The sequence below is a fragment of the Giraffa tippelskirchi genome, chromosome 12 (genome assembly GCF_054371585.1).
Source record: "Giraffa tippelskirchi isolate mGirTip1 chromosome 12, T2T-mGirTip1v1.2.pri, whole genome shotgun sequence".
Lineage (NCBI taxonomy): Eukaryota > Metazoa > Chordata > Mammalia > Artiodactyla > Giraffidae > Giraffa > Giraffa tippelskirchi.
Window position 1 is genome coordinate 12,620,571 of NC_137286.1, and position 10,702 is coordinate 12,631,272.

Consider the following 10,702-nt stretch of genomic DNA (forward strand, 5'->3'; position numbering starts at 1 on the left):
ACACGACTGAGCGACTTCACTTTCACTTTTCACTTTCATGCATTGGAGAAGGAAATGGCAACCCACTCCAGTGTTCTTGCCTGGAGAATCCCAGGGGCCTGGTGGGCTGCTGTCTATGGGGTCGCACAGAGTCAGACACGACTGAAGCGACTTAGCAGCAGCAGCAGCTACAACTCTCCTGCTGATTCCCACTCAAGGGACCACCATGGGGAAGACAGGGGAGGAACAAGACTTGAGGACTGAGATGGAATACTTTGAACATGGGCTGCTGCCGGGGAACCTGAGTAGCTTTTTGTGGCATCTGGGCAGAAATACAGCCCCATTGTCCAGAAAGTGAGGGCAGCCAGCCCGGGTGGCCAGACTCAGGCAGTTGTCTGTGGGGAGCTTGCCAGAGAGAAGTCCAGGGCTTGCTGGACATACAAGCTCTTGTCCCCAGCCAGAGAACTGGGTGTCCTTTGGCTCAGTCACCCAGATAACATCAGAAACTTGGAGACAAGACATTGAACAACCACAAGCAGGTCCGGCACCCACCCTGGAAAAGATGTTCGAGTTGCCAAGAATGTGCCTGGCCACAGATCTCACTGGCTTAGTCTTCACTGGGTGTCAAGGCAGGCAGCGCTTCTCCAAGCCGTGAGATGGAGTTCCCAGTCCCTTCCCTCTTGTGGCCACACCATCTTCAGCACAGGGCTTCTAGGGGTGCCAAGCTCACCTGCACTGAGGCAGCAGAGTGGGAGAAACATGGAAAATCCAACCTCCAGGGAAGGTTTTTATGAGTCAGACCTGGACATGGCGATTTCACTTCCACCCACACTGGGAGGTTAGAATTCAGCCATGTGCCAGGGCTGCAAGGGAGGCTGGAAATGCAGTCTAGCTGAACAGCTGGGGAACCGAGGATATGGCGAGGGGTCTGTGCCCTGCACACAGAGTCAGCTCTCCAGGGCCTCAACAAGAACAATCATAACAGTAAAGCCCATTTATCAATCCTTGCTCAGGGGCCAAGCAGTGTTCAAAGCACTTTATATCTATCGACCCTCTTAATCCTCCCAACTACGCTGTAATCATCAGTTTACTGATAATTGTAGCTATAATCATCAGTTTACAGATGAAGGAGTCCAAGGCTCTGAGTGGTTAAGTAACTTGCCTAAAGTCACCCAACTGGTAAATGACAAAGCTGGGATTCAAAACCAGGCAGTCTGGATCCAGGATCCCTGCTCTTCATTGTCCTGCCCCAAGAAAGTGGCTTCCTGTCCAAGCCCTCCTTTGACAGGTGGGGAAACTGAGATCCAGAAAAGCCAGAGTGAGATGGAAGCTCAGAGTTCACCCACCTGTGTTGCACGGAGGGGAATCCCTTTCAGGGCCCAGGAGAGGTTCTTGTCTAACATTCAGAAACGAATTGTCCAAGGAGACACACATGCTGACAAAGCAAGAGACTTTATTGGGATCAGGTGCCAGGGTGGAGAGCAGCACTGCTCTGACGCATGGCTCCCAGGCTCCCCTATTATGGTGACAGTGCCTGAGTGCTCAGTTGCTTCAGTGATGTCCGACTCTTTCCGACCCTATGGGCTATAGCCCACCAGGCTCCTCTGTCCATGGGATTCTCCAGGCAGTAATACTTGAATACTTCTCCAGGGGATCTTCCTGACCCAGGGATCAAACCCATGTCTCTTTACGTGTCCTGCATTTCAGGCGGGTTCTTTACCTCTAGCGCCACCTAGGAAGCATTATGATGATACAGTTAGTTTCCAGATTGTCTCTGGAAGATCATTCTGACTCAGCATCCTTCCTGATGGTGCACGCATCGCTCAGCCAAGATGGGTTCCAGCAAGGAAGATTCTGGGAAGTTTGTAGGATATTATGGACTGGTGTCTCCTTTTGACCTGTCTCCAAATTCTTCCAGTTGATGGTGACTTGCTAGTTCCATATTCCTTATCAGGACCTCTTGTCATAAAATAACTCATGCAAATGGTCACTGTGGTGCCTAGCCAGGGTGGGTGGTTTCAGTCAGTGTTTCCCCTCACACCTGCACATCTAAGCCATTGGTAAATACCTGCTAAGTGAATGGATGGGTGATTTTGCTTTGGTAGATGATTTAAAGTCTTTTTAAAACATCAAGCAAGGTTTTTAGGCCAGACACCAACTTTCACATGGTCCACCATCCTTAAGCTGAGACAAAAAGCTAAATAGAAGGCTGGGATCAACCCAGACTCAACCAATTGCGAAATAAATTAGCAAACTGCAACTCTTTGAGGAAATTGAAGGCCCAGAAGAGATTCATCACTGGGTTGCATAATAAAGAGCCCCCCAAAGTAACACTAATACTTTCATGACTGTTACACAGTGCGGATGGATGGGTATGACTCATCATTTTACATTAATATAAACGATTTTGGATGAATGCTGTCAATTAGCTTTGGGGTCTGACCTTCCTGTCTTCCCTTATTTGACCCAGGTTCTGAACGTCAATTCTTACCTGCAGGGTGGAGATATTTCCGAAGATATAAAGAAAGAGCTTTTGTGAGATCACACACAGTAAGTGACACTCTCCCCTCCGACTGCTGCTAACCTCGTGCTTCCTGGAGTCATGTGTGTGAACAGTCATGAGGTCGTTCAAGCAGAGAGAATTCTAATCCCCCGAGCTGCTGATAAATAATAATGCATAAACTTATGATTAGTATTCTGTTGCAAAGGCCAGTGATCAAAGGATGGTCAAAATGGTAAACTTGAGAACTCTGCTGAATTAACACTTCAAAGTCTCCTTCTGTGGATCTGGTCTTCTGGTTTTGGTTCCACCACAATCTTCTTTGAGCCACCCCTGAGAATGCCCCAGTGACTCCAGACACATTGGTCTGTGTGGACTCTGCTGTGAAACCAGGGCAGTTTCCTGCCACCGTTTCTCAGCTTTTCGGCAACCTCACTGGTTTTCATGTACGGAGTCCAAGGTGGAGGCCCCGGTGTCTTTGAGGAAGAGAAAGTATCTGGCCTTGAGGAGATACATACTTTCTGGACATTTGTGCCCTTGAGCAAGAATTTAATAAAAGGATCCCTGGCGACCTGTAGGAAAGGGAGACTTTCTGGGGCAGCAGTAATTTTCTCCCTCCCATGGAGCACTAATAGTCAGTAGCTGAGTTCCATCGCTAGGAATCACATGATGATTTCTAAAGGCACTCCCAGGGGGAGAGGGGAGAAACCGGGGAATGCTGTGCCCTGCCCCGTAGGCAGTCACTGCTGGACCCTCTTGTTTTCCCATCTTCTCTCCACTTTGCAGTCACTTCTGCTCCCTGCTCCTCCCTGCCCTGATGCCAATCAAGATATCAAAGTCTCGGGACTTCCCTGGTGATCCAGTGGTTAAGAATCCACCTTCCAATGCAGGGAACTCGGGTTTGATACCTGGTCAAAGAACTAAGACCCCACGTTCTGCAGGACAACTAAGCCTGCATGCCACAACTAGAGAGCGACAAGCCACAACTAGAAAGAAGCCCATGCACCTCAACAAAGATCCAACACAGCCAAAAATGAATAAATAAATACTTTTTAAAGGTTTCAAAGTCTCATTCAAATTCAGACAAAATCAAACCATTTCTACCAAGACCTGGAACACAATGCTTCACCATCTTTGGGGTATAAATGCCTTTGAAAATTTGACAAATGCTTTACTCTGGTCCCCCTGGAAAAGTGTACAAAGTAGACACACCTGCTTTGGAATACAGTTTCTGCTGGAGAGGCAGAAACTTCCCTACCAAACCCTTCCCTACCAAAACCATCTTCTGAGGACTTTCCAGAGCCTCTGGTTTAAGGTGAATCCTCACCTCACCCCCAAGACCTCACAAGGACTATTTATATTTTAGAAACAAACTGAAAAACCAAACAGCCTGAGACGCTCAAAGAAGTGAAGATCAATGACTTTGCAAGCTCTCCTAGGAGAGAAAAAGAATTCTAATACTGACCCTGAAAGAGTTTAGAAGGTCTGTGTTTAAATAAATTTTGGAAATGTGTTGTTGTCACTAAGTTGTGTCTGACTCTTTTGTGACCCCTTGGACTGCAGCCTGCTCAGCTCCTCTGTCCATGGGATTCTCCAGGCAAGAATACTGGAGTGAGTTGTCATGCCCTCCTTCAGGGGATTTCCGACCCAGGGATAGAACCTGCATCTCTTGTGTCTCCTGCATTGGCAGATGGATTCTATACCGCTGAGCCACCAAGGAAGCCTAAATTTTGGAAGTACCTTATGCTATAATCTTTTGGAAATCTGCAAAGTGTATTAAAGACTCTGAGAACATCCACAGCAATGGAGCATTTTTATTTTGCCAAATTCTACATTTCCCAAACTAATTTGGCCCCACTTTCCTTTCTGCTCTTATCTCCAGTTAATAATCCCACAGAACTGGTGTTTTGAGGAATCCTGCTATATAATCCCTGCACTTTACAGATGGGGAAACTGGGGCCCAGGAAAGGGACAAGACTTTCCCAAGGTCACAGTGAGTCAGAGGTGAAGCCAGACGGTTGTGTCCTGGCTTGGAGTTCTTTCCATTCGGCAAACTGCCCCAGCAAAGAGGTCTTCTCTGGCAAGGGATGCTGTAATCAGCCTTGTCTTTCCTCTGAGAGGAGGCAGGAGAAGGAACAGAAAGCAGAAACAATATCCGAGGCACTGAGGGCAGAGGGCATTCTCAGCGCCCCAGGTCTAATGCTCAGATGCGATCCCCAGGTCATCACAGCCTAGAACCTTGATGTGAATGTGAACTTCCTTCCATGGCGATGCCCTAAGGATGTTGCCTCCTCATTAAGAGGGCCCGAGGCAAGACCAGCCCAGCACAGGTTATTGAATGGGGACCTGAAGCCCAGGCCTGCCTCTCAGGGATGTTTATGGATCTGGGACCTGCCCTGGTCTCACTAGAAAATCCAATGTGCCATGCCTGGGAGTAGAGACAACTGGTAAACCCCCCTTGGCCATGCACTCCTTTGTCATCAGCATTCTGATGGCTGAGGGGGCAGGATCAGAGCCCCTGAGATGCAGATGACAAGGCAGAAACTGTGCATCAACTATGTTAGGGATGAGCTTCCCCTTCCGTTTGCTTGTTTAAAACCTGGGAATGATGGACTCCATCCTCCCACTGCTCCGAAGCCTGTTTGGCAACTAAATGGGGGAATCCCCCCTCCTCACCCACTTCCCAGAGTATTCACCCTTGGAATGGCAACCTCCTCCCATAAGACCCCACTGGTGGCATTTTTCTGGACCCACTATCTGAGTCTCTCTTCAACTTCCTAAGGCTAGGGGTGTACTTTGGTTCTTTGCTAAAGATACAGCAATCATGTGATCATTTGCTCAGAAATCAAAGGATGCTAAGGGTTGCTAAGACTTTGAAAGTAAAAGGTCTGAGATTTTTCTATTTTAAAAAACCCAGCAATCATCCTTGCAATGCTTATAACTATGTGGAAAATGTGTGCATTACTATACGTGGGTAGAGACTAGAAAGAAAAATATCTCTTTTGATGAAGAGAAAAAAACAATGCCTTTACTGGGGTCCTAAGCTGTTCCCCACCGAGCAGGCTGAGTCCCTATTTTCTTCAGTGGAGGAAGTTCCTACAGTGGAGCTGCCTGAGCCTGGAGCCCACTGAGGCCCTACTAGCACCCAGTGGTGTTCTTCTGGGCTGGGGGGAAAAAGGACTTGTGGCTTTCCTCCAGGCTCCCCTGCCTGGATGGATCAGTGCCTTTCCCTGAAGCACAGGTGGGGTGCCAGTCGGGGTTGCCTCGGGGAACATTCCTGCAGCCAGCAAGCCCAGAGGAGGCAGTTCTCAAGACAAGAGACACAAATGGTATGGCCCCCAGCTGCTGAGGAAGCCCCAAGTCAGGCGGCTCTGGACAACCAGCATTGCCCCCGTACCAGACCCCTGGGGAAAAGGGGGCACCCTCACCCGTTTCCTGCCCCTGTACCAGACCCCTGGAGGAAAGGGGGCCCCCTCACCAGTTTCCTGCCTCCCTAAGGTTTCTCTACTCTGCCACACTCCTGCTCACTTCTGCCTATCAGCGTCCTTCCTCCCAGGGCCACACCCACCAGCACTTGGCTTGGTCTCCCATTTTTGACTCCACTGTCCTCCTTTGGGTTGTTCTTCTATCTTGGCTTCCCCTATCCATTCCTTGGAGCCCTTCATGGACTCACTTTGTCTTATGCTTCTTGTTATGTCCACCCTTAGGTCCTCTCTGACATTCTCCACCTGGCTCTGCCCCTCTGTTGACTGTTGCCTGGACTGAGCCAACCCTTGATGCCCCTTGAATGGGCATCTTTTGGGTCATATGCATATGGGAGCACCAACCTTGGTCAGCGTCTGGCTCCCAGAAGATGCTCAATTGAGTTACTTTCTTCCTGCCTTATCTTTCTATTTCTTGGATCTCCAGGCTTCTAGAACATATGAGTGACCCACACTGATGCCATTCTCTTTGCGGTACTGGATCTAGTACTGGTCATGCTGGATGGCAACCCATCACCATCTCACATGCCATTTCCAATCAGCTGGCAGTGACTTCCCAGAGTGCTAATGCACACGTCCAGGCTCCACAGGAAAGAATTCCAGGATGGACGAACAATGTCTGTCATGAGCACAGGGGTGCCGGGGGACCGCATGCACGGTGAGCACGTGCAGTTCCCTGGACTCGCCCTAGTTCTGGTCTTCACTCCATCACACCCCGTGTGACAATAGGAAAGTCACTTCCCTTCTCTCTCTCTCTCTCAAGACTCTGTCTCTAAATGACAGAGGAGTCCCTGCCAGTTCAGTGAGTCACCCTGAGTTCCTCATATACTAAGAAAGAACGGAGTGTTGGTGAGTGACTTTTGGGCTCCTTATCCACCAAGAATTTGGCTCAGGCATCCTTTGTCATGTGTCCCCGCAGCACGCTGCTTCTGAGCGACTTCCCAGGATTGGAGTCTCACCTTTATTTCTAACGGCAGGCCTGCGGGCTGTGGCTCCAAACCCCTAAATTGGGAAATGTTCAACTGCAGATTGTTTACATTGTGTATTCAGAGTATGAAGTGGTGTTTGAGAAGTGTTGCCATGGAGACAGGGAAGTGAGGAGGCAGCTAACTATGAAGAGAAATAATCCAATATTAACACGCACAAGCTACGCTCTTGGGCTGCTGTAAATGAAATAGCACATTATTGGGCAGGCAGCCACTGTACATGTTCCTGGTCTTGGTCTTAGAAATTGGAATAAACTACCTCTTGGGTCTAGTTTATTAAAGAAACCATAGCAGGTTCTGAGGGTCCCTGACTTTGGGGCAGAAGTCCCTCCCAACTCTAGGAGGTGATGCCTAGAGGCTCAGGCATCTCAAACTTTGTCGATGGTTCTCAAACTTTGTTGCCTGGCGACCCGATTGGATAAAAGATGCCCCGTGGACCACTAGCCTCCGCCTGTCCCAGTTTTCAGTAGAAAAGGAACTGTGTGGTAACACGCAATGCCACCATCCAAGCAAATTTGAAGGTACCAAAGTGCATGTTCACATCTGCCTTTGCAACAGGTGTGTGGATAGTTTGCATGTGAATTTAATGTTATTAACGTCGTTCAGTCACTAAGCTGTGTCCGACTCTTTGCGACCCCTTGGACTGCAGCCCACCAGGCTCTTCTGTCCATGGGCATTTCCAGGCAAGAATATGGCTGTAGGTTGCCATTTCCTTCTCTAGGGGATCTTCCTGAATCAGGGATCAAACCCATGTCTCCTGCATTAGCAGGCGAATTCTTTACCACCGAGCCACCAGGGAAGCCCAAATATAATGTTAGCATCTAATTACTGGAAAATTATAGATTTCCCAAACTGCTGATGCAAATGGACATCACTGCACACTTCAGGGTTAACCAGACAGCTCACCACCAACGCCACTGGTGAAGCTGAAAACACAGGCAGCACAAGGCACTGGGGCTCTGGCAGTGTGTATTCGTTCCCAAAGTTTTAGGATTCCCAGCCATTTCTGATGCCATGGGCTGGGTGACAGCCAGACTTCTCAGTAGAATACTGAATTAAGAGTCCTCAGTCAGCTCTAGCAATAGGCTCATTTTACCTTATAAACAACAAATATTAGAAACCCTTGACACTTATTCATTAACCTTGGTCTTATGTGAAATGACAGCCTTTGGGGTGGAGTGCTGAGGAAAAGGTTTACATGTTTGTATCAGGAGGCCACCCCCCCCCACCCGCCCATGGCTGCAGGTCACTGAGAACTGGGAGGTGGCAAAGCCAAGTAGGTGTGTTTGCCTTGGCTCTGCAGCTCCATCTCCAGCTCCCCTGGTCGCTCAGTGTAGCCTGGGGCCCAAGAACCTTGTCCCCCAACCTGGACTGTGGGCCAGCTGCACCAGGGTCATCACCTATGGAGTTCTGAAAAAATACCCCACTGGACCACAGCGCTGGGGATCAGGGATGGAGACCAGGGACTCACATGTTCGAAAATGGGCCCAGGGGGTGTGACAACAGCCAGATGAGGAAGCCCTAAGCTCTGTGAACCTCAGGTCACCTTGGGACCCCACCTGGGATCTTGGTCTGGTTGGGAGAGATTCAGCACCTTGGTTTCTCTGTCTCCAAGCTGAGCATGGCATGCCTGACTCCCAGGGGAGGTGAGAGTCACAGAACAAAGAAAAAAACCAGAACACCCTCAGCTCAGCTTGGCTCCTGGAGGGTCCCTGGCAATATCTGTGTGGAGGCAGCATGTCCCACAGAGAGCCCAAGAGCAAGTTCACAGGGGGCATTATTTTTTTTTTAGTTATGGGTTACAACCTACATCCTGGAGGAGGGCATGGAAACCCACTCCAGTACTCTTGCTTGAAGAATCCCCATGGACAGAGGAGCCTGAAGAGCTACAGTCCATGGGGTCACAGAGTCGGACACAACTGAGCAATTAAGCACAGCACATAACCTACATATAGTTTACATATATTCTTTTATATCAATTCATCATAGCTTAAAAAAAAAAAAACCTATTGGGGAAGAAGAGAGAACATGATTTGGAGTCAAAAAGATCAATGCTCCAAACCCAGTTCTGCCATTAGCTGTGCCCACTAGCTATGCTATGTCCCCACTCTAAGCAGCAGTTCAAGGACTTTAAAATGGAAATAATAATCCTTACCTCACATGCTTTTGTGAGGGCCAGAAAACAAATTTACCTTAAAATGCTTCTGAGGCGAATCCAGCTATCAGGATATGAATAAAACAGATGAGTGGATCAAAATGAGAGAAAGCACAGAGAAGAGCTGGCACAGTGCCTGAGGGCAGAGGGGGCGTTCAAAGGGCTGGTCCTGGCTGGTCCTAACAGATCCCCCAGCCGGCCAGCACGGGGAACCTGCAGCCGAACAGCAGACACTCCAGGCGGACAGAGTCGTGGCTGACAGCAGAGGGTCTGCTGGGTGGCAGAAGAACAGCGTCTCCCCGACCCAGGTCAGGGGTGGGGCTGGCACCCCACATCCAAGGTGACATTTCCCAAGATCTCATCAGATGAGCAGAGTCCAGCTTCAGAGAACTGAAAGGAACAAAATCTTGAGTCATTGGTACATCCTGCTTCGTCGTGGGCTCAGAGCTGAAAACTGTATCACCACACATCAGAGGCCAGAGCACAGCTCACCCTTCTGCATGCTGACTTGACCAGAGACACCCAGACTTTCGTCCTGGGCCCTCTGCCCTGTATGGTTCAGGAATCCCTCAGAGATGCCTCTGTGTATCCAGGTTCACTGAGGCCTAGTCTCGGATATCTTCACTGTGTCCTTAAACTCAGGCAACCCCTCGAGGCAGAAAATCTTAAGGTATCATTTGCAGACTGCCCCCTCATTATCAGCAGCAGTATCTCCTGTTAGAAATCTAGTGTTAGAAAGAACAAAACAGACATTTTTCCAAAGAAGATACACAGATGGCTAACAAACACATGAAAAGATGTTCAGCATCACTCATTATCAGAGAAATGCAAATCAAAACTACAGTGAGGTACCATCTCACACTGGTTAGAATGGCTGCCATCAAAAAGTCTACAAACAATAAATGCTGGAGAGGGTGTGGAGAAAAGGGAATCCTCTTACACTGTTGGTGGGAATGCAAACTAGTACAGCCACTATGGAGAACAGTGTGGAGATTCCTCAAAAAACTGAAAATAGAACTTACATATGACCCAGCAATCCCACTATTGGGCATACACACCGAGGAAGCCAGAATTGAAAGAGACACACATACCCCAGTGTTCATTGCAACACTGTTCACAATAGCTAGGATATGGAAGCAACCTGGATGGCCATAAGCAGATGAATGGATAAGGAAGCTGTAGTACATATACACAATGGAATATTCAGTTCAGTTCAGTCGCTCAGTCGTGTCCGACTCTCTGCGACCCCATGAACTGCAGCACACCAGGCCTCCCTGTCCATCACCAACTCCCGGAGTCTACCCAAACCCATGTTCATCAAGTCGGTGATGCCATCCAACCATCTCATCCTCTGTCATCCCCTTCTCCTCCTGCCCCCAATCCTACCCAGCATTAGGGTCTTTTCCAATGAGTCAACCCTTCACATGAGGTGGCCAAAGTATTGGAGTTTCAGCTTCAACATCAGACCTTCCAATGAACACCCAGGATTGATCTCTTTTAGGATGGATTGATTGGATCTCCTTGCAGTCCAAGGGACTCTCAAGAGTCTTCTCCAACACCACAGTTCAAAAGCATCAATTCTGTGGTGCTCAGCTTTCTT